The sequence below is a fragment of the Aulonocara sp. 'chitande type north' Nkhata Bay genome, unplaced genomic scaffold (genome assembly GCF_057382095.1).
Source record: "Aulonocara sp. 'chitande type north' Nkhata Bay isolate Kocher_YH1m ecotype deep benthic unplaced genomic scaffold, A_spYH_male_GT1.1 unmapped_scaffold_23, whole genome shotgun sequence".
Taxonomy (NCBI): Eukaryota; Metazoa; Chordata; class Actinopteri; order Cichliformes; family Cichlidae; genus Aulonocara; species Aulonocara sp. 'chitande type north' Nkhata Bay.
This window is the reverse complement of record NW_028234355.1, coordinates 632,220-653,964: the sequence shown is the minus strand read 5'-3', so window position 1 is coordinate 653,964 and position 21,745 is coordinate 632,220. Positions and strand designations below refer to the sequence as shown.

Below are 21,745 nucleotides of genomic sequence, written 5' to 3'. Positions count from 1 at the left end.
CTGAACTGTCTAGAGACAGACCAGACCAGCTGCACAACACAGACACTTCAAACCTGAGGACAAATCTGAGAGAACAGAAAAAGGAAAGGAAACTTAGCTTAGAACCATGCAGCGCTACAGGAGACGGCAGCACTGCAGAGGTGAGGACCGGCACCTGTTTGAAAGAGACAAATGCACACAAACACACACAACAACGAACGAGAAACAAACACAGAGAGAGGACAAAGTGGTTATACAGAACTTGAGGACATTATCTACATGTAATTATCTACATAATTATAAATTTGTTGTGTTTTCTTTAACAATGTCAGAAGGAGAGAGGCACTGAGGCACCGTCTTCCGCCCCCCGACGCTCCTGCTGCGCCTCCTCCTTCTGACAGGAACTGTCTACAGAACAAGCATGAATGATGCCTGAGTGGACACACGCAACTCACAAGTTCCTGGCTCTGTCAGCTCCTCTGCAGAGGGTTTCCCTAAGAAGGTGGACCTAGCAGGGTCACCGGGGGACGGGGAGCTGTGCCTCACGGCCCTCACTTCGCCGGAGAAACCCTCATGCAGAGTTCAGAAACTTGTGTGTTGAGTATGTCGCTGTGAGCCTCCACCATTTAACTAGTGGGTGAAGCCTGAACTGTCTAGAGACAGACCAGACCAGCTGCACAACACAGACACTTCAAACCTGAGGACAAATCTGAGAGAACAGAAAAAGGAAAGGAAACTTAGCTTAGAACCATGCAGCGCTACAGGAGACGGCAGCACTGCAGAGGTGAGGACCGGCACCTGTTTGAAAGAGACAAATGCACACAAACACACACAACAACGAACGAGAAACAAACACAGAGAGAGGACAAAGTGGTTATACAGAACTTGAGGACATTATCTACATGTAATTATCTACATAATTATAAATTTGTTGTGTTTTCTTTAACAATGTCAGAAGGAGAGAGGCACTGAGGCACCGTCTTCCGCCCCCCGACGCTCCTGCTGCGCCTCCTCCTTCTGACAGGAACTGCCTACAGAACAAGCATGAATGATGCCTGAGTGGACACACGCAACTCACAAGTTCCTGGCTCTGTCAGCTCCTCTGCAGAGGGTTTCCCTAAGAAGGTGGACCTAGCAGGGTCACCGGGGGACGGGGAGCTGTGCCTCACGGCCCTCACTTCGTCGGAGAAACCCTCATGCAGAGTTCAGAAACTTGTGTGTTGAGTATGTCGCTGTGAGCCTCCACCATTTAACTAGTGGGTGAAGCCTGAACTGTCTAGAGACAGACCAGACCAGCTGCACAACACAGACACTTCAAACCTGAGGACAAATCTGAGAGAACAGAAAAAGGAAAGGAAACTTAGCTTAGAACCATGCAGCGCTACAGGAGACGGCAGCACTGCAGAGGTGAGGACCGGCACCTGTTTGAAAGAGACAAATGCACACAAACACACACAACAACGAACGAGAAACAAACACAGAGAGAGGAAAAAGTGGTTATACAGAACTTGAGGACATTATCTACATGTAATTATCTACATAATTATAAATTTGTTGTGTTTTCTTTAACAATGTCAGAAGGAGAGAGGCACTGAGGCACCGTCTTCCGCCCCCCGACGCTCCTGCTGCGCCTCCTCCTTCTGACAGGAACTGCCTACAGAACAAGCATGAATGATGCCTGAGTGGACACACGCAACTCACAAGTTCCTGGCTCTGTCAGCTCCTCTGCAGAGGGTTTCCCTAAGAAGGTGGACCTAGCAGGGTCACCGGGGGACGGGGAGCTGTGCCTCACGGCCCTCACTTCGTCGGAGAAACCCTCATGCAGAGTTCAGAAACTTGTGTGTTGAGTATGTCGCTGTGAGCCTCCACCATTTAACTAGTGGGTGAAGCCTGAACTGTCTAGAGACAGACCAGACCAGCTGCACAACACAGACACTTCAAACCTGAGGACAAATCTGAGAGAACAGAAAAAGGAAAGGAAACTTAGCTTAGAACCATGCAGCGCTACAGGAGACGGCAGCACTGCAGAGGTGAGGACCGGCACCTGTTTGAAAGAGACAAATGCACACAAACACACACAACAACGAACGAGAAACAAACACAGAGAGAGGACAAAGTGGTTATACAGAACTTGAGGACATTATCTACATGTAATTATCTACATAATTATAAATTTGTTGTGTTTTCTTTAACAATGTCAGAAGGAGAGAGGCACTGAGGCACCGTCTTCCGCCCCCCGACGCTCCTGCTGCGCCTCCTCCTTCTGACAGGAACTGCCTACAGAACAAGCATGAATGATGCCTGAGTGGACACACGCAACTCACAAGTTCCTGGCTCTGTCAGCTCCTCTGCAGAGGGTTTCCCTAAGAAGGTGGACCTAGCAGGGTCACCGGGGGACGGGGAGCTGTGCCTCACGGCCCTCACTTCGCCGGAGAAACCCTCATGCAGAGTTCAGAAACTTGTGTGTTGAGTATGTCGCTGTGAGCCTCCACTATTTAACTAGTGGGTGAAGCCTGAACTGTCTAGAGACAGACCAGACCAGCTGCACAACACAGACACTTCAAACCTGAGGACAAATCTGAGAGAACAGAAAAAGGAAAGGAAACTTAGCTTAGAACCATGCAGCGCTACAGGAGACGGCAGCACTGCAGAGGTGAGGACCGGCACCTGTTTGAAAGAGACAAATGCACACAAACACACACAACAACGAACGAGAAACAAACACAGAGAGAGGACAAAGTGGTTATACAGAACTTGAGGACATTATCTACATGTAATTATCTACATAATTATAAATTTGTTGTGTTTTCTTTAACAATGTCAGAAGGAGAGAGGCACTGAGGCACCGTCTTCCGCCCCCCGACGCTCCTGCTGCGCCTCCTCCTTCTGACAGGAACTGCCTACAGAACAAGCATGAATGATGCCTGAGTGGACACACGCAACTCACAAGTTCCTGGCTCTGTCAGCTCCTCTGCAGAGGGTTTCCCTAAGAAGGTGGACCTAGCAGGGTCACCGGGGGACGGGGAGCTGTGCCTCACGGCCCTCACTTCGTCGGAGAAACCCTCATGCAGAGTTCAGAAACTTGTGTGTTGAGTATGTCGCTGTGAGCCTCCACCATTTAACTAGTGGGTGAAGCCTGAACTGTCTAGAGACAGACCAGACCAGCTGCACAACACAGACACTTCAAACCTGAGGACAAATCTGAGAGAACAGAAAAAGGAAAGGAAACTTAGCTTAGAACCATGCAGCGCTACAGGAGACGGCAGCACTGCAGAGGTGAGGACCGGCACCTGTTTGAAAGCGACAAATGCACGCAAACACACACAACAACGAACGAGAAAGAAACACAGAGAGAGGACAAAGTGGTTATACAGAACTTGAGGACATTATCTACATGTAATTATCTACATAATTATAAATTTGTTGTGTTTTCTTTAACAATGTCAGAAGGAGAGAGGCACTGAGGCACCGTCTTCCGCCCCCCGACGCTCCTGCTGCGCCTCCTCCTTCTGACAGGAACTGTCTACAGAACAAGCATGAATGATGCCTGAGTGGACACACACAACTCACAAGTTCCTGGCTCTGTCAGCTCCTCTGCAGAGGGTTTCCCTAAGAAGGTGGACCTAGCAGGGTCACCGGGGGACGGGGAGCTGTGCCTCACGGCCCTCACTTCGCCGGAGAAACCCTCATGCAGAGTTCAGAAACTTGTGTGTTGAGTATGTCGCTGTGAGCCTCCACCATTTAACTAGTGGGTGAAGCCTGAACTGTCTAGAGACAGACCAGACCAGCTGCACAACACAGACACTTCAAACCTGAGGACAAATCTGAGAGAACAGAAAAAGGAAAGGAAACTTAGCTTAGAACCATGCAGCGCTACAGGAGACGGCAGCACTGCAGAGGTGAGGACCGGCACCTGTTTGAAAGAGACAAATGCACACAAACACACACAACAACGAACGAGAAACAAACACAGAGAGAGGACAAAGTGGTTATACAGAACTTGAGGACATTATCTACATGTAATTATCTACATAATTATAAATTTGTTGTGTTTTCTTTAACAATGTCAGAAGGAGAGAGGCACTGAGGCACCGTCTTCCGCCCCCCGACGCTCCTGCTGCGCCTCCTCCTTCTGACAGGAACTGTCTACAGAACAAGCATGAATGATGCCTGAGTGGACACACGCAACTCACAAGTTCCTGGCTCTGTCAGCTCCTCTGCAGAGGGTTTCCCTAAGAAGGTGGACCTAGCAGGGTCACCGGGGGACGGGGAGCTGTGCCTCACGGCCCTCACTTCGCCGGAGAAACCCTCATGCAGAGTTCAGAAACTTGTGTGTTGAGTATGTCGCTGTGAGCCTCCACTATTTAACTAGTGGGTGAAGCCTGAACTGTCTAGAGACAGACCAGACCAGCTGCACAACACAGACACTTCAAACCTGAGGACAAATCTGAGAGAACAGAAAAATGAAAGGAAACCTAGCTTAGAACCATGCAGCGCTACAGGAGACGGCAGCACTGCAGAGGTGAGGACCGGCACCTGTTTGAAAGAGACAAATGCACACAAACACACACAACAACGAACGAGAAACAAACACAGAGAGAGGAAAAAGTGGTTATACAGAACTTGAGGACATTATCTACATGTAATTATCTACATAATTATAAATTTGTTGTGTTTTCTTTAACAATGTCAGAAGGAGAGAGGCACTGAGGCACCGTCTTCCGCCCCCCGACGCTCCTGCTGCGCCTCCTCCTTCTGACAGGAACTGCCTACAGAACAAGCATGAATGATGCCTGAGTGGACACACGCAACTCACAAGTTCCTGGCTCTGTCAGCTCCTCTGCAGAGGGTTTCCCTAAGAAGGTGGACCTAGCAGGGTCACCGGGGGACGGGGAGCTGTGCCTCACGGCCCTCACTTCGTCGGAGAAACCCTCATGCAGAGTTCAGAAACTTGTGTGTTGAGTATGTCGCTGTGAGCCTCCACCATTTAACTAGTGGGTGAAGCCTGAACTGTCTAGAGACAGACCAGACCAGCTGCACAACACAGACACTTCAAACCTGAGGACAAATCTGAGAGAACAGAAAAAGGAAAGGAAACTTAGCTTAGAACCATGCAGCGCTACAGGAGACGGCAGCACTGCAGAGGTGAGGACCGGCACCTGTTTGAAAGAGACAAATGCACACAAACACACACAACAACGAACGAGAAACAAACACAGAGAGAGGACAAAGTGGTTATACAGAACTTGAGGACATTATCTACATGTAATTATCTACATAATTATAAATTTGTTGTGTTTTCTTTAACAATGTCAGAAGGAGAGAGGCACTGAGGCACCGTCTTCCGCCCCCCGACGCTCCTGCTGCGCCTCCTCCTTCTGACAGGAACTGCCTACAGAACAAGCATGAATGATGCCTGAGTGGACACACACAACTCACAAGTTCCTGGCTCTGTCAGCTCCTCTGCAGAGGGTTTCCCTAAGAAGGTGGACCTAGCAGGGTCACCGGGGGACGGGGAGCTGTGCCTCACGGCCCTCACTTCGCCGGAGAAACCCTCATGCAGAGTTCAGAAACTTGTGTGTTGAGTATGTCGCTGTGAGCCTCCACCATTTAACTAGTGGGTGAAGCCTGAACTGTCTAGAGACAGACCAGACCAGCTGCACAACACAGACACTTCAAACCTGAGGACAAATCTGAGAGAACAGAAAAAGGAAAGGAAACTTAGCTTAGAACCATGCAGCGCTACAGGAGACGGCAGCACTGCAGAGGTGAGGACCGGCACCTGTTTGAAAGAGACAAATGCACACAAACACACACAACAACGAACGAGAAACAAACACAGAGAGAGGACAAAGTGGTTATACAGAACTTGAGGACATTATCTACATGTAATTATCTACATAATTATAAATTTGTTGTGTTTTCTTTAACAATGTCAGAAGGAGAGAGGCACTGAGGCACCGTCTTCCGCCCCCCGACGCTCCTGCTGCGCCTCCTCCTTCTGACAGGAACTGCCTACAGAACAAGCATGAATGATGCCTGAGTGGACACACGCAACTCACAAGTTCCTGGCTCTGTCAGCTCCTCTGCAGAGGGTTTCCCTAAGAAGGTGGACCTAGCAGGGTCACCGGGGGACGGGGAGCTGTGCCTCACGGCCCTCACTTCGTCGGAGAAACCCTCATGCAGAGTTCAGAAACTTGTGTGTTGAGTATGTCGCTGTGAGCCTCCACCATTTAACTAGTGGGTGAAGCCTGAACTGTCTAGAGACAGACCAGACCAGCTGCACAACACAGACACTTCAAACCTGAGGACAAATCTGAGAGAACAGAAAAAGGAAAGGAAACTTAGCTTAGAACCATGCAGCGCTACAGGAGACGGCAGCACTGCAGAGGTGAGGACCGGCACCTGTTTGAAAGAGACAAATGCACACAAACACACACAACAACGAACGAGAAACAAACACAGAGAGAGGACAAAGTGGTTATACAGAACTTGAGGACATTATCTACATGTAATTATCTACATAATTATAAATTTGTTGTGTTTTCTTTAACAATGTCAGAAGGAGAGAGGCACTGAGGCACCGTCTTCCGCCCCCCGACGCTCCTGCTGCGCCTCCTCCTTCTGACAGGAACTGTCTACAGAACAAGCATGAATGATGCCTGAGTGGACACACACAACTCACAAGTTCCTGGCTCTGTCAGCTCCTCTGCAGAGGGTTTCCCTAAGAAGGTGGACCTAGCAGGGTCACCGGGGGACGGGGAGCTGTGCCTCACGGCCCTCACTTCGCCGGAGAAACCCTCATGCAGAGTTCAGAAACTTGTGTGTTGAGTATGTCGCTGTGAGCCTCCACCATTTAACTAGTGGGTGAAGCCTGAACTGTCTAGAGACAGACCAGACCAGCTGCACAACACAGACACTTCAAACCTCAGGACAAATCTGAGAGAACAGAAAAAGGAAAGGAAACTTAGCTTAGAACCATGCAGCGCTACAGGAGACGGCAGCACTGCAGAGGTGAGGACCGGCACCTGTTTGAAAGAGACAAATGCACGCAAACACACACAACAACGAACGAGAAACAAACACAGAGAGAGCACAAAGTGGTTATACAGAACTTGAGGACATTATCTACATGTAATTATCTACATAATTATAAATTTGTTGTGTTTTCTTTGACAATGTCAGAAGGAGAGAGGCACTGAAGCACCGTCTTCCGCCCCCCGATGCTCCTGCTGCGCCTCCTCCTTCTGACAGGAACTGCCTACAGAACAAGCATGAATGATGCCTGAGTGGACACACACAACTCACAAGTTCCTGGCTCTGTCAGCTCCTCTGCAGAGGGTTTCCCTAAGAAGGTGGACCTAGCAGGGTCACCGGGGGACGGGGAGCTGTGCCTCACGGCCCTCACTTCGTCGGAGAAACCCTCATGCAGAGTTCAGAAACTTGTGTGTTGAGTATGTCGCTGTGAGCCTCCACCATTTAACTAGTGGGTGAAGCCTGAACTGTCTAGAGACAGACCAGACCAGCTGCACAACACAGACACTTCAAACCTGAGGACAAATCTGAGAGAACAGAAAAAGGAAAGGAAACTTAGCTTAGAACCATGCAGCGCTACAGGAGACGGCAGCACTGCAGAGGTGAGGACCGGCACCTGTTTGAAAGAGACAAATGCACGCAAACACACACAACAACGAACGGGAAACAAACACAGAGAGAGGACAAAGTGGTTATACAGAACTTGAGGACATTATCTACATGTAATTATCTACATAATTATAAATTTGTTGTGTTTTCTTTAACAATGTCAGAAGGAGAGAGGCACTGAGGCACCGTCTTCCGCCCCCCGACGCTCCTGCTGCGCCTCCTCCTTCTGACAGGAACTGCCTACAGAACAAGCATGAATGATGCCTGAGTGGACACACGCAACTCACAAGTTCCTGGCTCTGTCAGCTCCTCTGCAGAGGGTTTCCCTAAGAAGGTGGACCTAGCAGGGTCACCGGGGGACGGGGAGCTGTGCCTCACGGCCCTCACTTCGCCGGAGAAACCCTCATGCAGAGTTCAGAAACTTGTGTGTTGAGTATGTCGCTGTGAGCCTCCACCATTTAACTAGTGGGTGAAGCCTGAACTGTCTAGAGACAGACCAGACCAGCTGCACAACACAGACACTTCAAACCTGAGGAAAAATCTGAGAGAACAGAAAAAGGAAAGGAAACTTAGCTTAGAACCATGCAGCGCTACAGGAGACGGCAGCACTGCAGAGGTGAGGACCGGCACCTGTTTGAAAGAGACAAATGCACACAAACACACACAACAACGAACGAGAAACAAACACAGAGAGAGCACAAAGTGGTTATACAGAACTTGAGGACATTATCTACATGTAATTATCTACATAATTATAAATTTGTTGTGTTTTCTTTAACAATGTCAGAAGGAGAGAGGCACTGAGGCACCGTCTTCCGCCCCCCCGACGCTCCTGCTGCGCCTCCTCCTTCTGACAGGAACTGCCTACAGAACAAGCATGAATGATGCCTGAGTGGACACACACAACTCACAAGTTCCTGGCTCTGTCAGCTCCTCTGCAGAGGGTTTCCCTAAGAAGGTGGACCTAGCAGGGTCACCGGGGGACGGGGAGCTGTGCCTCACGGCCCTCACTTCGCCGGAGAAACCCTCATGCAGAGTTCAGAAACTTGTGTGTTGAGTATGTCGCTGTGAGCCTCCACCATTTAACTAGTGGGTGAAGCCTGAACTGTCTAGAGACAGACCAGACCAGCTGCACAACACAGACACTTCAAACCTGAGGACAAATCTGAGAGAACAGAAAAAGGAAAGGAAACTTAGCTTAGAACCATGCAGCGCTACAGGAGACGGCAGCACTGCAGAGGTGAGGACCGGCACCTGTTTGAAAGAGACAAATGCACACAAACACACACAACAACGAACGAGAAACAAACACAGAGAGAGGAAAAAGTGGTTATACAGAACTTGAGGACATTATCTACATGTAATTATCTACATAATTATAAATTTGTTGTGTTTTCTTTAACAATGTCAGAAGGAGAGAGGCACTGAGGCACCGTCTTCCGCCCCCCGACGCTCCTGCTGCGCCTCCTCCTTCTGACAGGAACTGCCTACAGAACAAGCATGAATGATGCCTGAGTGGACACACGCAACTCACAAGTTCCTGGCTCTGTCAGCTCCTCTGCAGAGGGTTTCCCTAAGAAGGTGGACCTAGCAGGGTCACCGGGGGACGGGGAGCTGTGCCTCACGGCCCTCACTTCGTCGGAGAAACCCTCATGCAGAGTTCAGAAACTTGTGTGTTGAGTATGTCGCTGTGAGCCTCCACCATTTAACTAGTGGGTGAAGCCTGAACTGTCTAGAGACAGACCAGACCAGCTGCACAACGCAGACACTTCAAACCTGAGGACAAATCTGAGAGAACAGAAAAAGGAAAGGAAACTTAGCTTAGAACCATGCAGCGCTACAGGAGACGGCAGCACTGCAGAGGTGAGGACCGGCACCTGTTTGAAAGAGACAAATGCACACAAACACACACAACAACGAACGAGAAACAAACACAGAGAGAGGACAAAGTGGTTATACAGAACTTGAGGACATTATCTACATGTAATTATCTACATAATTATAAATTTGTTGTGTTTTCTTTAACAATGTCAGAAGGAGAGAGGCACTGAGGCACCGTCTTCCGCCCCCCGACGCTCCTGCTGCGCCTCCTCCTTCTGACAGGAACTGCCTACAGAACAAGCATGAATGATGCCTGAGTGGACACACGCAACTCACAAGTTCCTGGCTCTGTCAGCTCCTCTGCAGAGGGTTTCCCTAAGAAGGTGGACCTAGCAGGGTCACCGGGGGACGGGGAGCTGTGCCTCACGGCCCTCACTTCGCCGGAGAAACCCTCATGCAGAGTTCAGAAACTTGTGTGTTGAGTATGTCGCTGTGAGCCTCCACCATTTAACTAGTGGGTGAAGCCTGAACTGTCTAGAGACAGACCAGACCAGCTGCACAACACAGACACTTCAAACCTGAGGACAAATCTGAGAGAACAGAAAAAGGAAAGGAAACTTAGCTTAGAACCATGCAGCGCTACAGGAGACGGCAGCACTGCAGAGGTGAGGACCGGCACCTGTTTGAAAGAGACAAATGCACACAAACACACACAACAACGAACGAGAAACAAACACAGAGAGAGGAAAAAGTGGTTATAAAGAACTTGAGGACATTATCTACATGTAATTATCTACATAATTATAAATTTGTTGTGTTTTCTTTAACAATGTCAGAAGGAGAGAGGCACTGAGGCACCGTCTTCCGCCCCCCGACGCTCCTGCTGCGCCTCCTCCTTCTGACAGGAACTGCCTACAGAACAAGCATGAATGATGCCTGAGTGGACACACGCAACTCACAAGTTCCTGGCTCTGTCAGCTCCTCTGCAGAGGGTTTCCCTAAGAAGGTGGACCTAGCAGGGTCACCGGGGGACGGGGAGCTGTGCCTCACGGCCCTCACTTCGTCGGAGAAACCCTCATGCAGAGTTCAGAAACTTGTGTGTTGAGTATGTCGCTGTGAGCCTCCACCATTTAACTAGTGGGTGAAGCCTGAACTGTCTAGAGACAGACCAGACCAGCTGCACAACGCAGACACTTCAAACCTGAGGACAAATCTGAGAGAACAGAAAAAGGAAAGGAAACTTAGCTTAGAACCATGCAGCGCTACAGGAGACGGCAGCACTGCAGAGGTGAGGACCGGCACCTGTTTGAAAGAGACAAATGCACACAAACACACACAACAACGAACGAGAAACAAACACAGAGAGAGGACAAAGTGGTTATACAGAACTTGAGGACATTATCTACATGTAATTATCTACATAATTATAAATTTGTTGTGTTTTCTTTAACAATGTCAGAAGGAGAGAGGCACTGAGGCACCGTCTTCCGCCCCCCGACGCTCCTGCTGCGCCTCCTCCTTCTGACAGGAACTGCCTACAGAACAAGCATGAATGATGCCTGAGTGGACACACGCAACTCACAAGTTCCTGGCTCTGTCAGCTCCTCTGCAGAGGGTTTCCCTAAGAAGGTGGACCTAGCAGGGTCACCGGGGGACGGGGAGCTGTGCCTCACGGCCCTCACTTCGTCGGAGAAACCCTCATGCAGAGTTCAGAAACTTGTGTGTTGAGTATGTCGCTGTGAGCCTCCACCATTTAACTAGTGGGTGAAGCCTGAACTGTCTAGAGACAGACCAGACCAGCTGCACAACGCAGACACTTCAAACCTGAGGACAAATCTGAGAGAACAGAAAAAGGAAAGGAAACTTAGCTTAGAACCATGCAGCGCTACAGGAGACGGCAGCACTGCAGAGGTGAGGACCGGCACCTGTTTGAAAGAGACAAATGCACACAAACACACACAACAACGAACGAGAAACAAACACAGAGAGAGGACAAAGTGGTTATACAGAACTTGAGGACATTATCTACATGTAAATATATAACCATGTCATAGCATCATAGGACCAAATTTGTTGTAAGATTCTAAATATATGTGACGTCATCATCCTGTAAGCCGAATAGGGCTTTGGACCTTGATGTCACAGGAGGCGGGCCACGCCCCCCGCCGCCATGACAGTAGGCCAGACAAAGGATACAGCTTCAGCTATGGTTCATACTTGTTTTGTAGTTGGTTGCAACGTTAGATCTCATGATCGTGAAGGCAAGAACCTGGATAATGGGCTATCTTTTCATCGTTTTCCATCCTGGAGGCAACGTGTATCTGATATCACCAAACAAAGACGCCAGTCATGTGCAATCCCCAGCTTTTTGTTGATTTGCTCGTGGCATTTTCTCTCCAGTGAGTTCTAAATTAATTCATATCACTATCCGGTTGTTCAGTCTGACGTCACTAGCCGTGTCTGGGTCTAAACTCCGCTGCAGGTCCATATATCAAACGATCACTGTGGCATTACTGAGAGTTGAAAAACTGTCTAAAGTCTTTCATCTTTAATAAAATGATCAGCGTTCTGCTCTACCAGGTGTAACAATTGAGTTTAACATCCAGGCATCCATGAAAACGGAATTTATGACATTTAACGGAGTTAGAAGTTAGCAGGGAGTTAGCTCGCTAGCTTCTATCTAAATACAATATAGCATGTCCTGACTGCGGGGTTTTGGAAACAAATTAAAACGTACAACTCTGCTATCACTTCCAGCATAAATGAAGACAGAAAACTAAACAGCAGTGACGTTTGTAGGGTGACTGAAGTTGGGCTAGCTGGTATATAATGATGTGCTACGTGACCGCTAGCGACACAGCTATGTTAGCATAATATAAACAAGCTAACTTTTTTTCCACTCGATAAAAGTTAATGTGAGCGTTCTCGGTGGTCAGGAACAAATGTAATCGCATGGCAGGATGCTGTAAAAGGACCAAACTTCAGCCAGGAGAACAACTGAGATAATCCATCCACAATACGAGGTTAGTCATTCATATACTGCTGCATGGGCTGGGTTGTAGTTACATCCTAAGGTTTTAAAAACTGAGCTTAAATAAATGATTAGCGGTAATAAAAGCCGAGGGAGGTCAACGGTGATCACTGACTGTTTTAGGAGCTTTTTGAGATCAAATAGAAGAAAACTTTGCTTCAAACCATGCAGGGCAGCTGTCTAGAGGTGAGCTTGTGTGATTCTTATTCTGTCAGTGAACAACCTAAAAACAGAAAAAAAGAAAGAAAACTTACCTTAGAAATCTGTAGGGTTGTTTCCTCTGAGACATGTTGGAATCTGTAAACAGCTACTCCAAAAAGGATCCAGGTGTTTCAAAATACCTCTTTGGTGAACGTTTCAATTCTGCTAACATAAATGCTGCAATTAATTAACTAAAAGTCATTGCTCTTCACCCCTATTTATAGACTTTTGCGGATCAACGGATTAAAGCATCATAGGACCAAATTTGTTGTAAGATTCTAAATATATGTGATGTCATCATCCTGTAAGCCGAATAGGGCTTTGGACCTTGATGTCACAGGAGGCGGGCCACGCCCCCCGCCGCCATGCGTATCGGGGCTTGCTTCATTTATGGGAGGAGCTGAAAATGATGACGTCCGAAGCCTCGCTGCCCGGCTGTACCACGTGACTGGTTCAGGAAGCGGTTCGAACTTTGCCACAAATAATCATTTTCCATACTGCCAGCATAAATATACACAGTATGCTGCCATCACTACAATATAGATGTTTTACACACTCCTTTTGTTGTTGACATTTACAGGCTGTGTGCAAAATGCCACACTCTTCAAATTCATGCCAACTAATATTTTTACGTCCAGTAGGTGTCCTGCTAGAGCAAATGAAGCTTCAAGAAGCTTCGCGTTGAGGTGAACCAATTGGATGAAAAGCTTCAGTGCTTCATGAGGCTTCATCTGCCCATCACTATCCCTCTGCTTCACTTATGGACGCACAGGCCCCTCGCGTCGGGGCCTGTGCGTGAAGGGTCCTCCGATTGAAGAGATTGCTGCGGAAGTGCCTGTTGTCGGTATATTTAGACATTTTCCAAATCACATTGTAGTGAGGTATACAGAACACAATAAATTATATAATGTAAACAACTACCTGAAAAACAGCAGATACAGCAGAGGAATTAATTATAGGCTATTACTTTTGTATCGTTTATTGCATTTATGGAGGGAGTGATGTATGCTGGGTAATGGCACAGCTAGCTACTGGGTGACTTTATTCACCCGCTTCGGCTGTTATCAGTCCATACAATGGGCGTTATTAGCACAAATCAGTCCCATAGATATGGGCCATTTCCTGCTAGATTGTTCAGAAGGTTGTTCTCATCCATCCAGATGGAGGATCACTAACAGGAGCGTGGGAAGACTCCAGAATCCACTCTGGCTGGAATCCGGTGGATATGCAGTGTGTACAGGTAAGACCATTTAAACAGACAGCATTTATAGAATGACTATTAAAAGTCAGCGAGTGTCAGTAATGTTAATGTGGTTATGTTAGTAATACACCGAGTGCTAATATAACAGCTTTAAGATGCATTTGTAGATATTATTACGTGTTTTACCGTCTTTATGGTGCTAGCTTAAAGTTACGGTGTAAACGTTAGCTTATATTGGAGGAAAGCTGTTACTGTTTAAACGATGTTAGCACAGAAATATTAGCTTCTGTCATGACTGATGAAGTTACTAGTTAATAAAGTTTCCAGTAATATAATAATAATATATAATAATAATCGCAGCCACAGATTGACAGCAAATATCTCGATTAGCTTCAGTGCATCTATAATAAATATGTGCAAGTTTCAGTGCTTCGTTTAAACTGTATGATACTTATACTGACCCAGGGTCAGTGTAAAATACAATCCTAGCTGTGTGAACAAAGCCTGGCTTCTTTAGTCCTGCATGACAAACCTCAGGATGCAGGTTATTATTACTGTTTCCTGCTGGCACACCTGTCACACCTGAGAGTCGGCTAGAAACTTACAGTGACGTGGACATCATGCAAAGACTGCCAGACTCTGTAATACTGCAAATGATCAGTGACTCAGGTTAACACTAAACTTTAAACGGCACCTCTGTGTCTCTGTGTGCTGAACATTTAGGATTGAGTCAGGCTGCATCAGCTGAAGCTGTTATTTGTATATATCAGTATTTTTTTTATTCAGGTGTGGGGAAAATACGTAACACTGCAGTGAAGCGATGCACCAGAGTAATCCCTGGCCAAAGGTATCGTACTCAAATCAGACTACTGATCCAGCCACATCAGCCTTTTGTGAGGTTTGTTTAAAGTAGACTTAAAGTGAACTACAGGTTCCTGAGAGGTGGACTGTGAGCACAGAAACACATGTTCATACATACAGCTGCAGCAAACTTACATTAATTTTAAATAGATTTGTTACTCTGGTGTCTGTCTTTGTGTTAGTCCTCTGACAGACTGGTGACCTGTCCAGGTGTGCTCTACCTATGACTACTGGGACAGGCTCTAGCCTCTGTAATAGAAATTTTCTGTTATTCTCATTTAAAGTATTTAAGTGCTTATGCATATGCTTAGTTGTAACACTGTTACTGTTCAGTGAAAGTTTCTAAAACTAGATGAACTTACTTCAGCGTCAGCAGTTTGAGAAAACAACTCCCTTTACGGGTGCTGATAAGGCCACAAAACAGCATAACCATTGATCCGTTGAAGTGTGGTAGGATCCGTTTGTAACTTCCTCCCTCTTCCTTGGAATGCATAAAGGAGTAGGAGCACCACTTCTGTGGCAGCGCTGACATGACTGAACTGTGATGTTTGATGTGTGTTGGCGCAGTAATAAATAGCTTGATCACAGCTCTTTCTGTGTTGCAGACTTTATTTAAAAAATTCCACGACACCTCCCACCCTCCCACTGCGAACCTGAATTGAATATTCAGAAGACATTTGTTTAAATAGTTCTACAAATCGGAGCTGTTGGTGTGTCCTTGGATTGTGTGGTAATAATATTAGAGCCTGCAATCTTTCTTACTGAATCTCTACTATGAGTCATGTTACCTGAGATTAATTCTGTTTACCTGTCAGCCTGGACGAATGTGCTGTGTGAAGGAAATTAAATTAAATCAGATCTGAACTGCTGCTACTTTTTGTTATTTTAATTCTCTTCTCTGTTTTCCAGAACAGTTCTCCACAGTCGCTGTCCACATGGGTCAGTGGGACCAAGAAGCACTCTGCTAATGTGTGGACTCTGACCAGCAACATCCAGCAGGACCCAGACAGCATTTTCTATCTCCCAGCTGGAGTTTTTGTTTGTCTGTGACTGGAGAGTCAGATTTTTGTTGAGCTTCACACTTGCAGACCTAAGTCAGTTTGCAGAGATCCCTCCCACTCTGGCTTTTATGTCCTAGATTTCTTATCTGAAACAGTAATATTTCAGTGACTGCTGCTTGTACCACAGGTTAATACACGCTACTGATCCCTGATAGGAGAATCATCAATTTTGGCAACAAAGAAGCCTGGTGGATGTTTGTTTACAGTCTGATGATGGGACATCATGCTCTGCATCGTCAAAGTTTGCCTCCTCATTATTATTCATACCCAGTAATGTGAAGTATGCTTATATCTACTATAACTGAACCAACCTGGTGCTCTTCATTTATGGAGGCTGTTGAGTCTGAATGTTGGATGTTGTGTATCTTGTGTTCTCTGGGCTTTGTTGTCCTCAGTCTTTTCGCAGGATCAGAAAACAAAACCAGGAGGCGCGTAAATGTTTCTTCAAATGTTTCTTCTGGATGATGATAAGACTGTGACACGGGATGCCACCTTTGGTCTTGTGATGAAGCAAAGCTCAGGAAGAAGTGGGATTAAATGGTACCCACATGTGTGCTGCTGAGAAGGATGTACAGGGGCACCTGCAGCCAAATCCAAGCCTCAGGTTAGTTGTAGTTGCAGAACGCTATAGGACTGAGACAGCTGAGGCATCAAATGTTTGATTAAACGGATGAAAAAGAGAAGTTTCTTCCCTATAATTATCACTTCTTAAAATCTGTAGCAACTTCAAGTCTGTCATCGTGCTGAGCATGCAAAGAATGTGACAATATATTTTTGTTCAATATTTAATTTCTTTTAGTTGCAATTGTTAAATGAAAAAATATATATATTCTTATAATTTAGCAAACTAATTTATCAAAAAAAATATACATATATCTGTATTAGTTTTAATAAATTAATTTGATACCTGTATTGAAAATACCATATTGTATTCATACAGAATCAGTTTGGTATCAGAATCAGAATCAGAATCAGAATACTTTATTGATCCCTGGGGGAAATTATTTTTTGTTACAGTGCTCCATTTTAAACCAACATTAAGACAAGACAGACAATACGCTAACTAAGAATAGTACAATATATACATATATATACATACATACATATATACATACATACATACATAAGTCACTTATAAATAAATATTTGGAAAAGAAACATGTGTAGTTGTAGCAGCAAACAGTGTGTTAAGTGGATGCGTTGTACAGGGAGATGGCCACAGGCAGGAATGATTTCCTGTGTCGTTCAGTGGTGCTTTTCGGTAATCTCAGTCTCTCACTGAACGAGCTCCTGTGACTGACCAACATGTCATGGAGTGGGTGGGATCATTGTTTGTCTGCTCACTGATTGTTGAAACTAAGAGCTACTTTGATCTGTTTAGATCTAAAGTATCCAAAGTTGAGCTCTGATGTTTCTTCACCCCTGTGTGTGTGATATGTGATTCCTACATGCTGGCAGAGCAGCAGTTTGTGCTCACAGATGGTGACGGTGTGGAGAGACGGTGGTGTTTCCTCAGAAGAACCAGCAGAGTCACTTGCTGACTGATGCTCATCTGCACTGCACAGAGGAAATCAACTGACCGAGGTTTGTCCAGTGACGTGTTATGAATGTATATTTGTTTTATGCTTACAGTTATGTTTTTCTTGACAGAGGCTCTGCAGAGGTTAGACAAAGCAGAGAAAACATGTGCTTTACATTTTACTGTGATTTATTGAGATATTTGTTGCCTGATGTTCAGCAGGAATGGAGAAATAGAATCAAAGGGAGATGTTTTTGATGTTTTTGTAATGATGTAAGTAAATCTTCAATATTATTTATTTGCTTGGTTATATTAGGAGTGTTTCTGAGTGAGGGGGAGAAGAGTCATCATCCAGGTAAAGTGACGTAGATCAGTGGATACACTTGTCTCCCCTTTAAAGGAGACAATCCAAGTCATCCTTAAATGTTAGTGCTTTCAAATACACAAACATTTTTAAAGGACAAAAATGAACATCCAACTTTGACTGTAACACAAAATAAATCTTTCCATGTGTGTTTTCAAACTCTCAGATGGGCAGCATATCAGTCTTGGACTGTCTAACCTGCCGGAGCAGCACTGAATGACCACCACACATGAGCATGTTCCTGCAACATTCAGCATCTGATCCTTCATCTGTGTGCTTCTGCTTTTGGTAAGTAGAGTTACCCAACTCCAGTAACTCTACACACATGCCATCCATTTCTGACGGCCTGGTTACTTCCTGTCAGTTACTTTAGAAACCATGTGGTCACCTGACCTAACACTATTCAAGTGTCACATGTCAAACAGCTGGAGAGGAAACTACACCAGTGTACTGGGATGTTTCACCAACACGTGCCAGATGCTGTTCCTTCATGGTGACATCACAGAGACAGCCCCACCCACCTCAGGACCTCGCCATTTATCATGATGATTATAATGATGACAGCGAGCGGAACTAAGACTGCAAAAATCCACGACCAGAATTTTTCTTTCTAATTATTAATGAATACTGAGAGCCTCTTTCTGTGTTTTGTATGTTTTGGGGTTGTTTTTTTTACCTCATTTGTTACTAACAAAGTTCACCAAACTCACACAGTTTACATTCTGTATGTTTCCATCTTTACCAGCCACACTCTAATTGCATTTAAGAAAATAATCCTTAGAAATCGTCATTTTTCTCTTTTGTAATTGATGATAATTCAGTGAATATAAGATAAGATAAGATAACTCTTTATTGTCATTGCACAGTCATACATAGTACAGTAGTACAATGAAATTGGAAAAACTGTCCTACGTCGGCACTACATATAACACAACACGACACGATATGACACATCACAACGTAACAAACAACACAACACAGTAACACACTGCTTCCTTCTATTGCGTCACACATTGCTTTAAGTTTTTCAGTGTCCAGTTATTTTTTACTGCTGTTTAAATTCTCTGAATGTTTGACCCTGTAGACTGTTTGATGGACTGCTTGTCTTCCTGTTTGTAACCGCCGCCTGTTTTTTTTAATAAAGATTTGGATTTCTGACTTCAACACAGCCTCTGCGTGTCCTCCCTTTGAGTCCTCTTCCTCTGTGAACGTGTTGCATGTGTCACAGATTCATTTTATTAGCAGCTTTCCCACAGTGAGTTGCATCAGCATTCATTCACAGCACATTTCAGAAGGATTCAGATTAATACAGTGATCTTATAGTCAGAATGATCCTGACAGAGTGCCACTGTAAACTATCTTTCATCAGGTAAATTTCAAAGTTCAGTATTTCAAAGCAGGAGTTATGAAGACTCATACTGGCATTAGGACTAATAATATGTACTTACAAAGTCAAAGTTTTTTAATTATGCTAGAATATTGGAAGACAATCAACTTTTAGTGTTTTCCGCATATTAATTATTCTGAAATAGAGACGTGACCCTAACTGTACAGAAGCACTAAACAACTGACAATCTTAACAGACATCATTGGCCTGAGCCGTCATGCACAGTGAGTCTGATCCTTTGCTGTGAGAGTCTGACAAGCATGTTTCTGGTCAGTTTGGAAGAAATAATATCACAATGTTGATCTTTTTTTCAATATTCCTTCTCTTTTACAACACAAACTGTGATCAAAGGTACTTATGTTCACAGCATGTAACTATACTGACAGTCCAGGGCATTGTGGTCTGTTGAGCTAGGGTTAGCAATTCAGACATATGTAATCAATATTAAACGTCTCTGACGTGGGCCACTGTCCACAGTGTTGGGAAATCCATACCAGGCTGGAATGAGTCAAGGTAGGTGAGCATCCACGAGAAGACACAGCAGATGCATCCTACTAATACTGACAGGACCAGGAGACTCCAGAAACCGAGCATCTTCTCTTCAGTGCCATCCTCGCCTGTCACCCTCTCTGCCCGCAGCGAGGGTGACCTAATCTTATCAGCCTCTGTTTAGTCATCTGACCTGCAAAGCAGACTAACATTAACAAGGTTAAAAACTGGACCTGATAGTTGTACTATATGAAAAGTATAAGGATTATTGAGATGATGACACGTCATCCTGAGAGGATTTTTTCTCAAGAAGATTATGTCTACAATTTCAACCATATGTGTGCTTCTCCACATTCAGTCATTAAACTGTACTGTGGTAAATTAAGGAAGTAAGACGTCTGTGAAACTAATGATGAGTCAGATCTCTGTCTCAGATGAAATTAAAAGTTCAGACAACCATTTTCATGACACAAATTCTAATTCTAAGCCTCCTGTAATAGAGGAGTGGAGGACACTCTTTTGACTTTACTAAATCTGATTCTTAAACATGTAGAGAGTAAAGGGACTTTTGCAAAACTTCTTTTCATCGATTTTTCTTCGGCTTTTAATACAATACAACCCCATATTTTAATTAAAAGACTTTTAGAACAGTTTGAAATCAGGAAAAACCTGGTGGGCTGGATTTTAGATTTTTTAACTGACAGGTCACAAAGAGTGAGAATAAATGGGATTCTGTCTGACCCAGTGTTCTCCTCCACAAGTTCTCCTCAAGGGTGTGTCTTATCGCCCTTATTATTCATTCTCTATACAAACATGTGTCAGAGCAGATATGAAAACAGGGCCATCATTAAATATGCAGATGACTCTGTTATTGTCATCTTACTGAAAGAGGGTGAAACTAACCACGGTCCAGTCATTGATGACTTTGTTCAGTGGTGTGAGGAGTCTTATCTCCAGCTGAACATATCTAAAACAAAAGATATGGTTGTTGATTTTAGGAAACAACAAAATGGGCACGGAGTCACTTTAATTAAAGGTCAGAAAATAGAGCAAGTGCAGTCATATAAATATCTTGGGACCATAATCAATGAAAAACTGAACTTTGATCAAAATTGCAAATCAGTTTGTAAAAAGGGTCACCAGCACCTTTATTGCCTTAGGAAACGTGCTCATTTCCACATTGACCAAAAAATTTTAACTTTGTTTTATCGTTCTTTTATTGAGTCTGTTTTATCCTTTTGTTTGGTGGCATGGTTTGGTCAGACCTCTGTCACAGAGAAAAACTCTCTAAATCAGTTAGTGAGATGGTCCAGTCATCTGATAGGTGAGCCACAGTCTTGTTTAGCCTCCCTGTACTCCAAGCAGGTACAGAGGATGGCTTTATCATTCCTTAAAAATAGTTCCCATCCGCTAAGGGGTGAATTTCAGCTTCTTTCCTCAGGACGGAGGTTTCTATTTCCGAGATAGCTTTGTCCCCGTTGCTCTCACTGAATTAAATAAGAACTGTTTTTGATTCGAAATATTAAATTACTATATATGTGCTACAGGGAGGTTTATATCTTTATTAGGTAGATGTGTTTTTGAAGGGATGCTAAATGCTATCATTTTTTCTGTAAAGCAGATTTACCTTGCCTGTGGGTATAAATAAAGTTACCTTGACCTTGACCTCCTGTAATGATCCTCCTGACACAACAAACAGCGCTCACCTCATCTGCAGGTTATACATATTGCAAAGTCATGCAGCAGGGTGCACTGAACTGGATCAGATCTGGCATATTGACACCCCTGAACTAGCTGATAAGTCATTTCATACAAAACCATATATGTGAGTCTCATGGAGGCACTGCATTACTCATTCTTTCATCTCTGAGTAGAAGGAGCACATTTTAGTTTTGACCATTTTCAGCTGCCCAGGCAGTATGTGGGAAACATTATTATACACTATATTATCAGAATCAGAATCAGAATCAGAATGGGTTTATTGCCAGATGTTGAGGTTTACAACATTAGGAAATTGCTGCGGTGTTTCAGTGCAGACAATAAGAATTAAAGTGCTATGTAGAAAGAAAGTTACCAGAAGTATTTCCCCTTTTGCCTTCACACACATATAACTGAGATCCCAGTCTTATTCCATAGGGTTTGATATGGTGTCGGCCAACCCTTTGCAGCTACAACAGCTTCAACTCT

At 44.9% G+C, this 21,745-nt stretch overlaps 1 long non-coding RNA gene across 22 annotated transcripts; it reads left to right on the top strand.

The window, feature by feature from the left end:
* The first annotated feature begins 11,592 nt into the window (after positions 1–11,592).
* Positions 11,593–18,846, top strand: LOC147300609 (uncharacterized). Of its 22 annotated transcripts, none has more exons than XR_015127684.1 (10): positions 11,593–11,843; positions 12,381–12,467; positions 12,986–13,520; positions 13,837–13,916; positions 14,664–15,832; positions 15,927–16,403; positions 17,258–17,383; positions 17,635–17,673; positions 17,849–17,970; positions 18,047–18,846. It is a non-coding gene; the product is annotated as an uncharacterized LOC147300609 (long non-coding RNA). The 22 variants fall into 22 exon arrangements; XR_015127681.1 differs by having other exon boundaries at positions 11,594–11,843; positions 14,664–15,468; positions 15,653–16,403; XR_015127676.1 differs by having other exon boundaries at positions 11,594–11,843; positions 14,664–15,468; positions 15,648–16,403.
* Positions 18,847–21,745: the final 2,899 nt, after the last annotated feature.